The sequence below is a fragment of the Dromiciops gliroides genome, chromosome 1 (genome assembly GCF_019393635.1).
Source record: "Dromiciops gliroides isolate mDroGli1 chromosome 1, mDroGli1.pri, whole genome shotgun sequence".
Taxonomy (NCBI): Eukaryota; Metazoa; Chordata; class Mammalia; order Microbiotheria; family Microbiotheriidae; genus Dromiciops; species Dromiciops gliroides.
Window position 1 is genome coordinate 284,375,051 of NC_057861.1, and position 18,915 is coordinate 284,393,965.

Here is an 18,915-nt window from a genome sequence, read left to right on the forward strand (position 1 = left end):
GAGATATCAAGCTTAAATAGAAATGGATGCCTGCACCACATTTTGATTTAGAAAACCACAAATTAACATTATCTATATTTTATTATATTTTTATTTTGCTAAGCACTTCCTAATTACATTTTAATCTGGTTCAGGTCACACTGAGGAGTTTTGCAGGAAATTTGAAACTTCTTTTCTGGTCCATTCATAAATCTGATATCAGGTTTTGGGGTTTTTTTGGTTTTTGGGCAGGACAATGAGGGTTAAGTGACTTGCCCAGGATCACATAGCTAGTAAGTGTCAAATGTCTGAGGCTGGATTTGAACTCAGGTCCTCCTGAATTCAGGGCCAGTGCTTTATCCACTGCTCCACCTAGCTGCCTCTGATATCAGTTTTTTAGTCAAGAAAAAGGATTGATTGAATTGCCCAAATAATTCTGGAGTAATTCATGTAAAAAGAGGTTGATTTTTTTTCTTGTGGAAATTGTGGTGGCAATGGAGATCTGGCAACAGGAAAAAAAAACTGACAGATCTGGAAGGGCTGGACTTTGCCAAGTTTCCTTGTAATCATTCCCCTGGAAATTTCAATTTTGTCATTCCTTCTGGAGACATAGCCAAAATCTCTTCTATTAAACAGGAAATATTATATATAATATGTTATATATATATATATATTTCCTGATTAAAAGCAGATGTTTTATATATTATATAATTATATCTGTATGTGTTTGTATATGTATATGTTTATTTATATATATTTACATATATGTATGTGTGTGAATTATATATACACCCATATGTAGGGGGAGAGAAGAGGGGAGCAGGAAGGAGAGAGAGAGAGTAAGAGAGAGAGGGGTTTCATTTTAATTTCTCCAAATAGAACATTTATATTTACTGTATGACAGCCAAGTGCTCTTTAGGAGACTGATGCTACTGGGATATATATGACACAATAGGTGTCAAAATTGACATTTATTCTCCAAAACCTGGAATTATCACGTCACGAGACCAGAGAGAAACATTATATGAATCTTCTCTTGATTTCTGCAGTTTCATTCATAAAACTTGAACAGAAGGAGGGCATGGGACTAAAGAGTAGGAGAAGAGGGAAAAACATCAGCCTGTTAACATTTTTTTCCTTTTTCATTGAAAAATTTAGACTCTTTTCTCAGAGGATAGAAATATGTCATATTTCATTATCCCACAAGTCATAGCTGAAAGATTATTATATTACGAGTATTCTATTCCTATTTATAACTCATTTAGCCTACAGTTGAGTAAAGCCATTATTTCAATAAGTAAACAATTTGTTACTTAGAAATCAGAAGAAACTCCTTGTCCAGACAAGCAATACGGGTTTTGATTTTGTGTGTGTGGTTTGTTTTGGTGGGGTTTTTTTTGTGTGTGTGTGAGGGAGGTCTTTTAAGAGTTGCATTTTGATTAAGGTTGTGTTGGGAGACAAAAGCAGTGTGAAGTGGAATTATGGATTGGAAGTATTTATCATCCTCATTAAATCCCCACTGTTAAAGATTACTTAACATTAAAATCCACAGAGCCTTTTTGCTCCCTGAAGTCAATGAAGGCCTCTCTGAGGCACACAAATCAGTGATAAAAAAAGGCAATGCAGGATCTTGGCTAGAGGCCCAGACATGGTTCATCCATATAAATTTTACTGGATAATCTTCATCAATTCCAAGCACCTTTTGCAAAAATTGTTTTGTCACTTGGACAATAGATCTATATCTATTGTCCTGTCTGGTCATCCATGGAGCAAAAATATGACTTGTTTCAAAACAAACCATCAAAAAAAAAAAAACATCAACCCTGTGAAAGAAATGTGATCTGTGTGTTTCAAAAAAGAAAGACAAGAAGTAGATCATCAGAACAACATTCCTAATTGAACATTATTATGCACAAGTCTCTGACAGATAAAACTTTGACATGACTTCTGGAGTAAAAGAGACTTGGGTTCAATGCTTAGGAAAGTGTTTTGTGCATGGTAGATGCTAAATCTGTGTTTGTCAAATCAAGCAAATGAATTGAGCTCTTCCTTTCCTACCTTTAGTTAGAATTATTTCAGATGTGTCTAAATGTGAAGAATAAGGGAAAGTCTCTAAAAGACAGACAGTCTGAGAGAAAAGCTGGTCTCTGAATGTCAAAGAAAAAGCAGAGGGGAGAGCCAGCTTGGTAAAGAAGATAGAACACTAGATTAGGAGGTGGACAGAACTGAGTATGAAAACTATCTCAGATGTTTATTAGCTATGTGACACAGGGCAATGCCCCTAACCTCTGTGTACTTAAGTTTCTCATCTGTAAAATGAAGGGGTCCAATTCAATGGCTGAGAAGGTTCCAATGTCATACAAAAACAAACAAACAAAAAAACAACAACAGAAGATTTACTGGGAGATATAGTCTGGAAAAACTAGAATTCCTTTCCATGACTTGAGCAGTCTCTAAACCCAACTATATTGCAGCTATGTGTGTCATCTGCCCCCAAATCACATACAACATTGTCTGGGATCTTACTGTAACATTTTTTTTGGAGGGTGATGGTCTCTACCTGGGATTTCATTAGTGTGGAGAACTGCTGGTTTGAAAACTCCCACCACTGAGACACTGAGAGATTTTATTACTTTTCAGGGTCACATAGCTAGGATGTGTCAAAGATAGGACTTAAATCTAATCTGTCCTTTCTTGGAGGCCAGCTTTGTACCCCCTAAGCTATGCTTCCTCTCTTTATTGTAACACAGGTACTCTTAGAAAAGCTTAAGATATCGAGGGCAGAAACCTTTATATATTTTACATCTTTATTCACCACAGTGCCTAGCATAGTACTAGGTACCAGGTACACATAATTACAGGGTAAAGTGGATTTAATTTTGATGAAAAGCAGTGTGGGATAGTGATGCAAATGCTGGACCAAGGATTGAGAAAATCTGGTCTCAAATTACCTCTTTGATGCTTACTAGCTATATTCCTATGAGAAAGTAATTTAACTACTTCAGTTTCCTCATCTGTAAAATGAGAAAAATAATATCTCAAAGGAGTTATGAGACTAAAACAAATTATACATACAAATATATTACATATGTATACATACATAGACAAATATAGCGACAAGATCTTGGCAAATTTTAAATGTCTATCGCTATTAATGCTAAACCTGAAAGGTACTCTTGTTGTTTTTGTTTGTTTGTTTGTGGGGCAATGGGGGTTAAGTGATTTGCCCAGGGTCACACAGATAGTAAGTATCAAGTCTCTGAGGCCTGATTTGAACTCAGGTACTCCTGAATCCAGGGCCAATGCTTTATCCACTGCGCCACCTAGCTATCCCCTCAAAGGTACTCTTAAAATACAAAATTTTTTTTTTAAATAAAAATTCAGGGGCAGCTAGGTGGCACAATGGATAAAGCATTGGCCCTGGATTCAGGAGGACCTGAGTTCAAATCCAGATTCAGACACTTGACACTAGCTGTGTGACCCTGGGCAAGTCACTTAACCCTTACTGCCCCACCAAAAAAAACAAAAAAAAAACAAAAGTTCTAGTGATATATGGGTACAGATATATTTTCACAAAATCAGGCCCAAACAAGGAACAGATAATGAGGGTCTTATTAAAGATCACAGCACTGCTGTTTTCCTTCAGACTATCTTCTTTATAAAGCAGTATCATGGGGATAATCATGATAATGATGAATGATATTAATGATGATTAGTACAATGATTAATAAAAAATTTTCAACCTTCCCTGCCTCTGCCCCCACAACCAGATTATTCTTTGGATTCTTTTTCCTCAGTCAAATTTTACCTTCTGAGTAATCAGTGTATTATGACTACCATGACTGATGAATTTTAAATTTGTTTTTAATTCCATATAAATGGGAGAAATAGAGAAGAGACTTGTCCTTATTGTGTTTTTTGTTGTTAATTTTGAAGAAATAGGAGTCATAAGCATACTTACACACATCCTCTGGCAAAATAGTAAGAACAATGTTCTACAATTAAAAAAAATATGCAAGAGTTAATTTATTCTTAGCACATCTCATAAGGACTCTAATGTCTGTAGGCATCAGGTTAATCAGCCTAGGTAATCTGCCATAGCCAGTAGTGAATGAATGAATGAGAAAGCATTTGCTAAGCACTACTATATTCCAGGCACTATGCTAAGTGCTGGAGGAAACAAACATATATTTTTTTTAAGTATAAGTATTACTAGGTGTCAGTACTAATCTGAACCTAAAAACAATGACATAGATTAAAGTGTTATTGTAAAGGTCTAGCTAATGTGATGTTTAAAATTTAATGTGTGATCACCTTATCTGTCCCCCCAATGTGTGTGTGTGTGGGAGAACTAAGTTTACTTATAAATTTGGAAACAATTTAGGCTTTTAAGCATTTATTATAATATATTAGGGGTTAGCAAAGAGAGAGAGAAAGAAAGCCGCCTTCATTTAGCTAGCCACACTTCAAAAGAGAACCGCTGAAGTTCTCTGCAAGTTAGGAGATCTGTCTACTCTGCCTGCCCCTGCCACCACACGCTGGTTCTTGAACAAAAAGGGCAATCCTCAGTCTGTTCCAGTGGAAGCTTCCTGTGAGACTGAAAGAAGGGCGGTCCCCACACATAGCTCCAAGCTAATTGGCTGGTCCATTGATTGACATGACTTACAGGTGATCTATTAATAGACATAATTTACAGATACCAGTCAGCTTCCTGGACGCTAGTCACATGGTTTCTCGTGGGCAGGGGGCTGTCACCCTGGTTCTCACAATGTCTTTCTCAGCAGGGGGTGGCATCCTGATTCTCACACTAGTTTTGTATGTAGTTTGTTTAATCAGTCTCATTGCTTTATAGTTACATTTGGTATATATGAGAGATCTATGATTTTATCCATGTGAGTTTTCCCTCTCCATAGATGGAAATGGAAATCCCCTCCATCAGTGGGCAGACATTATAAGTTGCAGTGGTTAGGGAAAAAACATCACTTGGGGGCCAACCTTCTGGTGAGAAACCTCATGTTTTTAATATATTTAATGAAAATGAGATACTTCCCAGGCATCCAGGCAATTGTTTAGCTTCTTTTGATTTAGGATTCTAGATCCAGAGATGGAACATACCTCAGAGGCCATCTAATCCAATCTCTTTCACTTTAAAGATGAAAAAAAAACTGAGCTCCATGAAGGAGGAGAAGTAACTTTGAAACCAAATCCTCTGACTCAAGAGCCAATACTCTTTCCAAACACATTCTCCTTTAAGCCCTGAGCATCCTTCCACTCTCCATATATGCATATTTTACATATTTTAGTCAACAGAAGACCAGGTGAAAGAGTGAGTTTGACTCAACAGAATTGTCACTGGAGAAAATGATTCTTAGGGTACAGGAGAAAGGGGGACATAACATCATTTTAATATTTTAAAAACTCACTCACTGTAATTCTTTCATGAAGAGGAAGATAGCACCCCTGGCTTAGGACAATTGAGGTCTCTGCAGTAAATTAATGCAATATTAATGTGGGTTTCAGAGTGACTTCATGATCTTAACAAGTCAGCAGTTCCTGGAATTGGTCCTGTGAACTCCATGGGCATAACACCTTCCCCCATCCTTCAGATTTTCTCTCAGGCATCCAGTAATGGAAATTTTTGTTCTTGTTGTTGTCATTTCACTGTGTCTGACTCTTCATGGCCCTATTTTTGTGGGGTTTTCTTGGCAAAGATACCAGAGTGATTCCTTTTCCTGGGTCCCCATTTTACAGTTGAGGAAATGGAGACAAACAGAGGTTAAGTGACTTGCCTATGCAGCTAGTGTCTGTGGCTGGATTTGAACTTGGGTCCTCCTGACTCCAGGCCCAGCACTCTATCTACTTCACCACCTAGCATTTTGTAATGGGGATAAGCCTGCCTATATTGTATATAAGAAGAAAGTCCATTTGAGTCACCTCTCCTCCTCTGGACCCGAAGAGTCTCTATCTAGATAGAACAACATCCCTAGGACTCAGACATTTGGGTGTGACCAACAGACAGAATCAAATTCTTCAGGAATAATCAGGAGGAAATGCACATCAGAAAGGTAGGTCAACAGCCTTCCTAAACTTCTCACTGAATGATGGGGATCCTGGTGGTTATTGTAACTGAGATTACTCTTAGGAATGAAGACAGCCTCTGGTATTAGTCTCAAATGTCATCGTATCATTGCCAAATTGAATTCTCCAGAGTCTGATATTCCTTAGATCCTCTCCCAAAAGAGTGGCTGCATTTTTTAGAACAAGTGTCATTCTCGATGGTATTACTGAACCAGAAAATAACAGTTGCTAAACCCCATACCAATAATTCCCACACCTGGATTTAGGAAAGTTTAATCCCATACAAATATTCTCAAAGGATTTTATCAAATTAAATTAAAATCAAATATAATTTAGGTTTAATTCACTTTAATATAAAAATAAGCCTATGTCACTTTAACAATTAGTTTAGGGGTATATTTTGTGATGGGGAAAGAGATGAAACCAACACAAAGTTTTCAAATCACTGTTGTATATAATTGATAATTAGGGATCTCTTCAATTACCTATGGACAGTCACCTCTTTAAAGAAAACCATCAGTTTAACCCTATGTTAGACTTCTCTTAATTCCAGTGTCTTCACTCGGTTAATTATTTTGTATATAGCATGTTTCATATATGTTTGTTTGCTTATTGTTTCCTCCATTAGATTGTGAGCTCCTTGAGGTTAATTATGGTCTTTTACCATTTTTTATATCCCCAGCACTTAGCACAATGCCTCAAACATAGAAGGTACTTGATAAATATTTAATCAATCTATACATATCCAGTGATTTTTAAAAAATGGGAAATGGCAGGTCCCTTCTTGATACATGTATTATTGTAAAGATACTTGAAGTCAGAAATAAAGAATTTCTCAGCTTGGAATCTGATTGGAAGATATGATTTTCTGAGTTACAAGTTGTCTGGGATAGTAGCCTTAAAATTCCTTGCCCCATGGGGGCAGCTAGGTGGTACAGTGGATAAAGCACTGGCCCTAGATTCATAGGACCTGAGTTCAAATCCAGCCTCAGTCACTTGACACTTACTAGCTGTGTGACCCTGGACAAGTCACTTAACCCTCATTGCCTTGAAAAATAAATAAATAAATAAATAAATAAACAAACAAACAAACAAATAAATAGGTGAGTAAGTAAATAAATAAATAAGTAAATAAATAAATAAATTCCTTGCCCCTGGCCTGTACACCATCACCTCCAGATAAGGAAACAGCTGGTTTCACAACTAACACTACTGTCATGTAGGGCAAATAATAGTTATCTGCATGTCTGATCCCACTCTTCTACTAAAAGTTCCAAAATGGTTATGCAAACACCGTGGCCGCAATGTTTCCTTCAGTTCCTATCACAGTACAAAAATAAGCATTTAATAAAGATTTGATGAATGAATGAGTTGTTGGTTCTTCAAGAAGATTGCATACTTCTATGCCTTGGAAGAAAAAATTGTCCAGTAATAGCTGAAGGAGAAGGACTTTACGTTTTGCTACATTACCATTTCCTTTGCTACCCATGAAGTTCTTGAGAGTTTCCAGACTGAATACTGACCTTTTCAATATAGTTTAATAGAATCCTGTTTAACAGAAAGAAGATGATAGGTCAGAAAGGTAACATTCTTTAGTAGAATGAACACTGACAGGGAGTCAGGAGAGCTGGGTTTGAAACTTACGAGCTATGTAATCATGAATTATTTCTTTGGCCTCAGTTTACCCATCTGTAATAGGAAGATATAATAACAATGTTTGAACTATCCACTTCACAGGGTTGTAAGGAAAGTGCTTTGCAAATTTTAATAAATGTGGGTAATCACTGCAAGATTCTCTTCTGCTAACTCATAGAATCTCTTGAGTTGAAGAGCCCTAAGAGTCCACCTAGTTTAATCCATACCTGGCAGAGAAAAGTGTACAGAAAAAGCATTAATGTGGCCATCTACTTTGTTCAAAGACATCCAGTGGGGGAAAAAAGTTCCTTACTTCTTAAGGCATCCTGTTTCATTTTTAACAACTTTAATTGATGATAATTTTCCCTTACATTTAACCTAAATTGGACTATTTGTGACTTCTACCCTGGTTCTACCCTTGCAGTCCAAAATTAAGTCTAAATCTGTTTCCATGGAAGAGCCCTTCAAATATTTGGAGAAAATTATCATGTTTCCCCTAAGTCGTTTTTCTTTTTCAGGCTAAAAATTGCCAGTTCCTTGAACTGATCTTCATATAATGTGAATTAAAAGTCTTTTACTGTCACCATTGCCCTTCTTTATATCCTCTCCATTTTATCAATGTCTTTCCTAAAAGTCTGGTTCCCAGAACTAGATACAATCACAATGTGATCTTGCCAGTACAGTGGACCTGTCACTTCGTTAGACCTGAAAACTGTTTATTCTCTCTCACAGGACTCTAAGATTACATTAGGGGTTTTTGGCTGCTATATCATGCTATTGACTCACATTGAGCTTCCAGTTCAGTAAAACCCCCAGAAATAATACTAAGAATGTGATTATATCCTGGAACAGCTTCTAGAGATGGTGCAGTGTCATATAGAATAAGTTAGAAAGACTATTATTCTGGACACTGAATGAAATTAGAAAGGAAGAAATTGAGTTTGAGTGAAAGAAGAGTAATTTAGGAGTTGGTTTTATATTTTTTAAGCTTAGTTAGAAAGTTGTTGTTGGTGTTGTTTTCTGAGAAGGAAATTATTTCATTGGATTCTTCTCAAAAGAAGCTACCTCAAAAGGAGCATGCATAATGTAGGAGCCAAATTTAACATGTGGAGAGTTAATTGGGTGGCTCGCCATGATATTGGGGTTCAGAAAATAATGAGGGACCTCTAGGTCCAAAGTTTCCTCTCTTCCAAACTGCCTTTTTAGTTATTTCTCCCAGGTTAATAAGAAAGGAGATTAACAGCCTCTTTTCCACAAACAAATTAGGTTTTATTAATGGGAATAAAATATATACCAAAGGTGAAGTTAATAAAGCCAGGGACAAGGGAATAGGGGAAAAGAAAAATGGATAAGCTCCCTGGCTCTAGCAAAGACTGATTCAATCCCCAAATTTGTTTCCAGCTCAGCTAATTTGAAGAGCTGGCCTCATTTCTATTAACTCACCACCTGGGGTCCGTAGTTTCTATGGGAGTCAGCTGCACAGCCCCTCTCCGGTCTGCTCTTGGAAGCTCACCAACAGGAAAGAGGCCTCCTCCCAGCAAGCATTCCCTTTTTCTACTTTTTCTCTCCCTCCCCCAAAAGGGAGGTCTTTCAAGTTGCATGGCTGAGAGTGACCTCAGTAGTACACTAATACATCACTCTGGGCAGGCCAGGTGTGGCCTATATGTAATCACCTGCAAGTAGGTACTTAGTTGGTTTCTAATTCTAACCCAATTAAAACAATACTAAGTCAATCAGGTAGAAACCCTGGGCATCTGTGAAATTCCATTATTTTATCACAATAAGATGTTTAGCAATATTGTCAGGAGTGTTTAGACTGCCATAAAAAGTGGTTGTCTTCATCTCTAACTACAATAGGAAAGACTTTATAAACCATCAGACAATGTGGAGGGGGAGGGGTGAGGTCAGTGTTAATTAACCAAAAAAAAAAAAGTTAAGTAGAAGCTACTTATATTTCATTAAAAACTAAAGCATTTAAGTTTTGTTGGTCTCCTTCAATAAACCAAGCCAGCCTTATCCATATTGGTTTGATTGTTGTTGTTTTTCATCATCATCATTAATACTCAGTTTCCAGGATCAGAGACATAACCAAAGAGAGGAGTTAAACAATGTTATTATCCCATGAAAAAATTAGATAAAATGAGGAAAAATTGGAGGTTCTCCTCTAAAAATGATACTGAGGGGGCAGCTAGGTGGTGCAGTAGATAAAGTCTGGGCCCTGGATTCAGGAGAACCTGAGTTCAAATCTGACCTCAAAAACTTGACACTTACTAGCTGTGTGATGCTGGGTAAGTCACTTAACCCTCATTGTCCCGCATTTAAAATAAAATGATACTGAAATTAAACATGGCTGAGGACTGTATTTTGAGCTTCTACTATTTCTACCACTTGGCATTCATTTAACACTTTAAATATACAATTTGGTCATTAAGTACTTGCTTCTTTTAGATATGTTTATTCTCATTAATTATATCTTTCATCTAATCAATAGGAAATCTACAGGCTTACTATGAACATCAAAAAATGTTTAAAGGTAGAACTTATTTTACTTAGGACACTAATATGTTCTATCAGTTTGCTAGCTAGAACTCTTGGAACTTTGGTTTTATTTTAGTCAAAGAATTTCTTCAAATAATCTTGACATTCAGAGTTCATTGGACAGCCCATCATTGTATATAAAAGAACAGCTACAACATGGGAAAATCAATAGAAACCAGACTTGAGGCCAAAAAGACTTGAGTTCAAGTCCCACCTCTGACACACCCTGGCTGTGTGGGTATAGGCTAGTCAACAAATGTCTTAATGCTATAGGCAGGGTTTGAGCTAAAATGATAAGTCACAGAGAAAGTGCCAACCTGCATTGGTAAAACAATTGGTAAAGTTTCTTACAAGGAACCTCTTCCCCAGTGAAACCGCAAGACAAGTCCCTATACCTTATCATACTAGTGGCAGTTGGTGGTGCAGTGGTTAGAGCCCTGGAACTAGAGTCAGGAAGGATTAGTTCAAAACTGGCTTCAGACAGTTACTAGCTATATGGCCATTCAACTTATTCCTGATTCAGTTTCTTCATCTATAATACTAGCACCTGACTCACAGTTTTGTTATGAGAATCACTACATGTAACAGTGTTAAGTGATTTTTAAACATTTAAGGGGTTTATATATTTTGGTCATTGTTACATGTTATAGGTTATGTAGATAGATATTGTATATTACATATATCCATATGTATCCAAAAATCTAATTGGTTACATATTTATCTGTAACCAAGTTTAAAAAAAATAATCTGTAACTGAAGTTCCTCATTCTTAACAGGAACCATGTCCCTTCCTAGTCAGGAGCCCCAAATCTTCATTTTCAGCTTATACAGGGGTCTGCCGATAAGCTACTGTGCATTAGCATCCATGATAACAGAAATTTGGAGCTTGTGTTTCACTGCCATATTCTTGGAGAACCCAGGGTCATCTCTATACCCTGATGAGACATCAAATTTAGCTTTAGGGAATAGAATCTGAATTCAAGATGAACATGGTGCTGTCCAAGGTTCTAGGAAGAAAATACACCCATTTCTTTCCATTCAACTACTGTACATGGCCACATAGTAAAGGGTGAAGAACAGAAAATCACAAATCATAACTTCATGTTGATACACTTAGAAAAATGACAAAATCTACCTTTAAAAGATTCATTTTCCTGTTACATTTATAGCTGCCACCTCAATGCACTCTGTCCTTTTGTTTTTTGCTTTTTTTAGGAAGAGGGCTGTTCTTAATTTTTCCCAACTATTTATTACTCAATGACAGCTTAAATTAGATGTGAAGAATGAAGGGATCCACTTGCCCAAATTTAAACTGAGCTCCAACTTTGAATGTTAATAGCTCATGTAGTACTTTAAATATTTTAAGATGTGAATTGCTTTCCTCACATTTACTTTGGTACAGTAGGCAATTCAAATACTACTATCCACATTTTTAAAATATGGAGACCGAGGCTCTGCAGGAGTCTTGGTATTCCATTCCTTTTTTTTTTTTTAGTTTTTTACATATAAGGTATTTTATTTTTTCCGTTACATGTAAAGATAGTTCTCAACTTTTGTTTATACAAGCTTTACAATTTCAGATTTTTCTACCTCCCTCCCCTCCCTCCCCCCTCCCCTAGACAGCAGGTAATCTGATATAGGTTATATCTATATATCTACATATCCATATCCAGATCCAGATATATATATATACACACACATATATATATACACATAATAACATTAATCCTATTTCTGCATCAATCCTGTTACAAGAGAAAAAATCAGAGCAGTGATGCAAAACTTCAAAATAGAAAAAAAAAACAACAGCACCCAAAACAAAAGAAATAGTATGGTTCAATCAGCATCTATACTCCACAGTTCTTTTTTTTTTCTTGGATTTGGAGATCCTCTTCTATCATGAGTTCCCTGGAACTCTTCTGTACCATTGCATTGGTGAGAAGAATATAGTCCATCACAGTAGATCAACACTCAATGTTGATGATACTGTGTACAATGTTCTTCTGGTTCTGCTCATCTCACTCATCATCAGCTCACGTAAGACCCTCCAGGTTTCTCTGAACTCCTCCTGCTCATCATTTCTTACAGCACAATAGTATTCCATTGTATTCATATACCACAACTTGTCCAGCCATTCCCCAATTGATGGGCACCCCCTCAACTTCCAATTCCTTGCTACCACGTAAAGAGCAGCTAGAAATATTTTTGTACATGTGGGTCCCTTTCCCCCTTCCATGATTTCTTTGGGCAAAAGACCTAAAAGTGGAATTGCTGGGTCAAAGGGTATGCACAACTTTATAGCCCTTTGGGCATAATTCCAAATTGCTCTCCAGAATGGTTGGATCAGTTCACAGCTCCACCAACAATGCATTAGTGTTCCAATTTTCCCACAGTTTCTCCAACATTTATTATCTTCCTTTCTTGTCATTTTAGCCAATCTGATAGGTGTCAGGTGGTACCTCAGAGTTGATTTAATTTGCATCTCTCTAATCATTAGAGATTTAGAGCATTTTTTCATATGGGAATAGATAGCTTTGGTTTCTTCATCAGAAAACTGCCTGTTCATATCCTTTGACCATTTCTCAATTGGGGAATGACTTGGATTCTTATAAATTTGATTTAATTCCCTATATATTTTAGAGATGAGGCCTTTATCAGAAGTACTGGTCTCAAAAATTGTTTCCCAGCTTTCTGCCTCCCTTCTAATTTTGGATGCATTGCTTCTGTTTGTACAAAAAAATTTTAATTTAATATAATCAAAATCATCCATTTTGCATTTTATAATATACTCTATCTCTTGTTTGGTCAAAAATTGTTTTCCTTTCCAAAGATCTGATAGGTACACTATTCCTTTCTCTCCTAATTTACCTATGGTATCACCTCTTATGTCTAAATCATGTATCCATATTCCATTCCTTCTTACCCAGATGTGTAAATTTGTATATTTCCTTCTACGTCTCAGGGAGGCTTGTCTTGCTTGTGTGATCACAGGGGAGTACAGAGCCCATAGTGGAAAACTTGTAAGAAGAAATAAAGAAGCAAGGTGCCTGAATGACCTAGCAACATCCTGAAGGGAAGTACTGCTAAGTAGATCTGATAACGTGTCTGTAAAATCTCCACTCCTTACTCTCAAAAAATAAGATCCAAGGGGAAAAGCAGTTCCCTCATTGATGAGATTGATGTGTCTTCCTCCCTGCTCATCTCTTTCTCTATTTACTTTAATTCTGTTAAAAATGTCCTTTAGTCAATCTTAGTATTCCTGGGGGGTTGGAGGGAGAAGAGGTTTATAGTGAGTGCCACCAGACTTTAGATGTCACTGGAAAATCAACTTCATGATTTCTTTCAATGTTCTTCTCCTAACATTTTCCCAATTGAAGTGATATTTCAAATGATAAGGGAAGAAAAGAACAAACCAGTTAAAGCCAAAGAAATTTGCACCTTTGAGAGTTAACTTTGAGGGTTTTATTGTGAAATATTTTACCTGTCTAATTTGAATTGTAAGCCCCAAGGCAGAAACCATGCTTACTTATATGGCTTATGCAATGCTGAATCCACTGTCCACATTCAAGTAATAAATAATAATAATGGCACACAAAAGCCAGGAAATGCAGAAGTTAACGCTCTCATTGTAATGGTAACTCATCCAAATTGCACATACGTAATCTTCTTCAATATCTAGATAAACTTAGGAGTGTCATTTTATTATATGAAAAATGTGCAGGATAGGCAAATTGATATCACCATGAAAACTTTATATTTCCGTGTCTGGCTTCAATATCTGTTCTGGCTTGGGGCTTTCACCATAAATCAACAGCTTTATACATTTAAAGAAAATGGCCTGTCTTCAGAGTATGGAGATTACCCTGCTTATTTACTCACAATAGGAAATTTAAGTGTGAAGAAGAAAAAAGAACACTGGCTTTGGGAGATAGGTGAACTAAATGTCCTGGGCTTTTGATTCTTGACAGTGAAATTAAACACATTGTTGCATTTTTGAAAACTTCTGTTTTTTAAATAATGACTTCTAAAAACACATGTTATTATGGAATAACCCTTATTAATATACTTATAAATATAATGGCCAATCAAATGGGATGTGTTTTAAATAAACAACCATTTATCCTTTTTGCTATTTTCTATCATGGTAAAGTAGCAAATATGTCATTTAACCAATGTCCTAAAATCACACATGGTTTTCCCAAGAATTAAAAAAACAGACTTTCTAGCCCCACTATTTCTGGGTATGCTTCCACAGTGTCAGAATTACCTTCTTCAGGGGGCAGCTAGGTGGTGCAGTGGAAAAAGCATGGGTCCTGGATTCAGGAGGACCTGAGTTCAAATCCGGCCCCAGAGACTTGACACTTACTAGCTGTGTGACCCTGGGCAAGTCACTTAACCCCCATCTCTATACTCTGCCCCTCACCCCTCCACAAATGCATCCAATGAGAACATCTCTTCTGCACATGCATTTCAAGAAGATGGCACAGAGTCAATCCCAAAGTGCCACCATATTAACTCCTTTCCAAGTCAAATGGCGTGACTCAGGGACTTGGCAAAGATGGAAAGGAAACATCTGAGCTGAAATCCATGTATACTTCTTTTAGAACAAGGAACAAATAAGACCATAGAAATGGTTATATTTTTGTGTCAGTTCCAGTGTGTCAATATGCTCTTCTGTAGTTCTACATTATGAATATAAAGACACCACCTGTGCTTGTGTGCCAGTGTGTGTGTGTGTGTGTGTGCGCGCGCGCATGTGTATTCAGATAGACAAAGCTTGATATCATGGACAGTGAGTGGGATCCAGATGAAGAAGATTTGGTTTCAAACCTCATCTCTAGTCCATACTAGCTATGTGACCAAGGAAAATCATTTAACTTCTCTGAACTTTAATTTTCTCATCTGTATAATGGATATGCTCATACCTGTAGCAAAAGCTGCAGCATGGAATTCTGAGGGTTTAATGACATACTATACTGTGTATGAGAGAAGTGACCTTGAAAAAGCTATGTAAATGAAGCAGCTAGATGGTGTGGTGCAGAGGTGTAAGACTCCTGGCCTGAACCAACAAGCCAGCCGAAATCCCAAATACCGCTGGACATAGATTAAAATGTAACTGAGGGGTCATCTAGGTGGCACAGTGGATAGAACACCGGCCCTGGAGTCAGGAGGACCAGAGTTCAAATCTAGCCTCAGACACTTGAAAATTACTAGCTGTTTGACCTTGGGCAAATCACTTGACCCTCATTGCCCCATAAAAAACAAAATAATAAACAAACAAAAAAATTTTTTTTTAAATGTAATTGAGGAATGATTAGCAAAATAAGTAAAAAGACAAAAACAAAAAACAATACAACATTTTGTTGTTATTCAGTTGTGTCCAACTCTTCATGACCCTGTGGACCATAGCATGCCAATACCTTCTATGGAGTTTTCTTAGCAAAGGTACTGGAATGGTTTGCCATTTTATTCTTCAGTGGATTAAGGCAAACTGAGGTTGTGACTTGCCATGGGTCACACAACTAGTAAGTGTCTGAGGCTAGATTTGAACTCAAGTCATCCTGATTCCCAGCCCAGCACTCTATCCATTGAGCCACTTATCAATATGGGTAATGTTAATTCATGGTGTTTTGAAGTATATATGTGGTTGCAGGGATCTCTTTCTGTTTGATGTTATCACTCCCAGCATCATGGATAGAGTGAAGTATTATAATTAATAAGGCCAGAATTCAAATCCTACCTCACATACTAATTTTTATATGATCCTGGGCACATTACTTGATTTTTCTCAGTCTGAGTTTTCCCATCTGTAAAGTGGGAATAATAGCAACTCCTACTCTGGGTTGTTGTGATGATCAAAGAGATAATGTGCATAAAGTGCTTTGTAAACCTTGAAATACTATATATGCTAAAATTATTGTTAAATAAATATCAGGTTTTATATCTTTCTTACATTTTACCACCATCAGCCTCTTATGCTTTGCTTGCTTAACCTTGTTTATCAACTTAAGGACAGTATAAAATGCCTTCTATAGTCATATACCTCAGACTTTTTTGTATGGTAAAATCCTATTATAAAGCAGTTCACTATTCCACCATTTCTTATATAGTAAAGGTCAAATTATATCCCTTGTGTACGGATTGACTATAAAATGCATCTCTTTCCTTTTTACACAGAAAGCAGTTGCATAGGTGCTATTTATTCTCTATATCAGCATTGAAAAGGTAAAAAGTATATATTTCATTTATACATTTATAAAATAAATAAATGAATTTTATTTAACATTATGAGTAACAATATATAAAAAGCTGATTGTATTCCCTACAAACAAAATGCAATATATGAATGTTGAATAAATTCATGTACTTTGGAGACTGTTGAGTTGCTTTTTGTTTGTTTTGTTCTTGGAAGAGGAATTATTTTATTTAATTTATTCTAGCTTGGTATTCCCAATTGCCTCTAGAATCAAATACAAATTTCTGTTTGGCACATAAAGACTTTCACAACCTGCTCTTAACCTACCATTCTAGTCTTATTATTTCTGACCTCCATTATTCTTTCTTCTACTGTAGAATTCAATCAAATTAACCTTCTTTTTGTTCCTCATACATGACACACCATCTCCTATCCCATTCCTTTGTACAAACCGTATCCCATTCTTTGAATGTGCTACCTTCTCACCTTGTCTATTTTAAAACAAACACCATCTCCTACACAAAGCCTTCTCTGATCCCCCAACTCCTAGTGGCCTCCCTGACCAAATTACCTTTTCTCTTATGTATGTGTGTCTGCACATTTGTATAGACACATATATGTTTGTGTATATTGTATACATGTGTTTCTATAGGTTTATATATCCATTGCAAATGTGTATATACATGCATGCATACATATATGTATATATGTTGTCTCTCTGATAGAATGTACATATCTTTTCTTTTTTTTTTTGGTGAGGCAGTTGGGGCTAAGTGACTTGCCTAGGGTCACACAGCTAGTAAGTGTTAAGTGTCTGAGGCTGGATTTGAACTCAGATCCTCCTGAATCCAGGGCAAGTGCTCTATCCACTGAGCCACCTAGCTGCCTGAGAATCTTGAAGGTAGGAGACTGTTTTATTTTTGTCTTTGTATCACCAACATATAGTACAGTGATTATACATAGTAGGCACTTAACCAGTATTTTTTGGTTGATCATCATGTAGATTTAATCTGGTTGAATTTCTGTCATTTAATAAATTGTTGAGTAAATATTTTTCTCAGGTAACTGCAGTTGGATGATTGACTTCAGAAAGGTGCCACCAGGCCACACCCCTCAGAGTGAATTCTTTTCTTAGATAATAACAAAATCCAATTTGTAGCATTAAAAAAAAAAAGCTACCCTTTGGACATTTAAATTCTGCCAACCTTCTGGTTTAAAGATGGATTTGTCAGCCTTTGGGAATAAGATTCCCTTTACAAATAATAATTTCAACACCATGCCTTCAAGCTAACAGAATGTGGAATTAATCTTGACTTTACAACAATGGAGACCAACATCAGTAAAATTGTTCTTAGCACATTTATATATCTATATACACACATGAAATGTGCTAAGAACAAATATATATATGTGTGTGTGTGTGTGTGTATGTGTGTTTGCATATATATTCACGTATATATACATATATATGTGTGTGTGTACACACACACACCACTTAGACAATTCAGTTTGACTCAGACAAAAAATTGGTACTGGTCAGAGCTGTAAATCTGTTTACACTGAAAAATCTACTGTTAGATCCAGCCAGAACAGGCCAGTTGCCTCGCATCAGCCTAAACCAGCTAAAGTACTATCAAAATAAACTTCTTACCCCTGCAGATCAAGAGGATTGACTTTCTTCTATGGCTTAAAAGAAGCAGAAACACATTTATTGTTCTCTTGAATATGATTTAGAATGCCCATTTTATCCATTTTTGAATGTTTATGTATAAGTTGTTTATTCCTTTATAATGTCCCTCTCTTTGCTTTTCAGCCTAACCAGAGAGGTGTTTTGGTTTTCAATTCTCCTTGCTTTACTTGGACTTGGCTTTCTGGATTTGTTCCATCTCCTTTTCTAAAGAGGGTATTTAAGGAAAAAAAACTTAAGTAAATAATGTCAGCAGAGACCACCCCCTCACAGATCCTCACAACAAATCCATTTCTCTACGTGTTTAGAAAGTTAACATTTTTTATCCTCCTCTCCACACTACTCTGTGTAGTCCTTAGGAAATGAGGCCCTCTTAATTATAAACATGACCTACATAAATACAGCTAGTTGTTTCCCTACTCCCTGGGATCTGCAAAGGAAGAATTAAATGTCTTTCACCCTGATGGATTACTTGGCTTCACTGGAGGCAGTTTGTCTATTTGATTGTCAACCAAAAAGAAAAGAAAAAAGGAGGATATTTTCAGAATGACAGAATCTCAGAGTTAGAATTAACCAATCCACAATCAATATTTACTATGTTTGTTGACAAAACTCCTACTATGTGCCAGCCATTGTGCTAAACTCTGGAGATAAAAAGACAAAAATGAAACAGTCCATGGGCAGCTAAGTGGCACAGTGGATAGAGCACCGGCCCTGGAGTCAGGAGGACCTGAGTTCAAATCCAGCCTCAGATACTTAACACTAGCTGTGTGACCCTGGGCAAGTCGCTTAACCCCAATCG

The 18,915-nt window shown here is 36.7% G+C and overlaps 1 protein-coding gene across 3 annotated transcripts in view; it reads left to right on the plus strand.

The window, feature by feature from the left end:
• The window catches only part of KCNB2 (potassium voltage-gated channel subfamily B member 2), a 480,892-nt gene that overhangs the window by 140,813 nt on the left and 321,164 nt on the right, over window positions 1-18,915 (plus strand). The gene's annotated exons all lie outside the window — the stretch shown is intronic.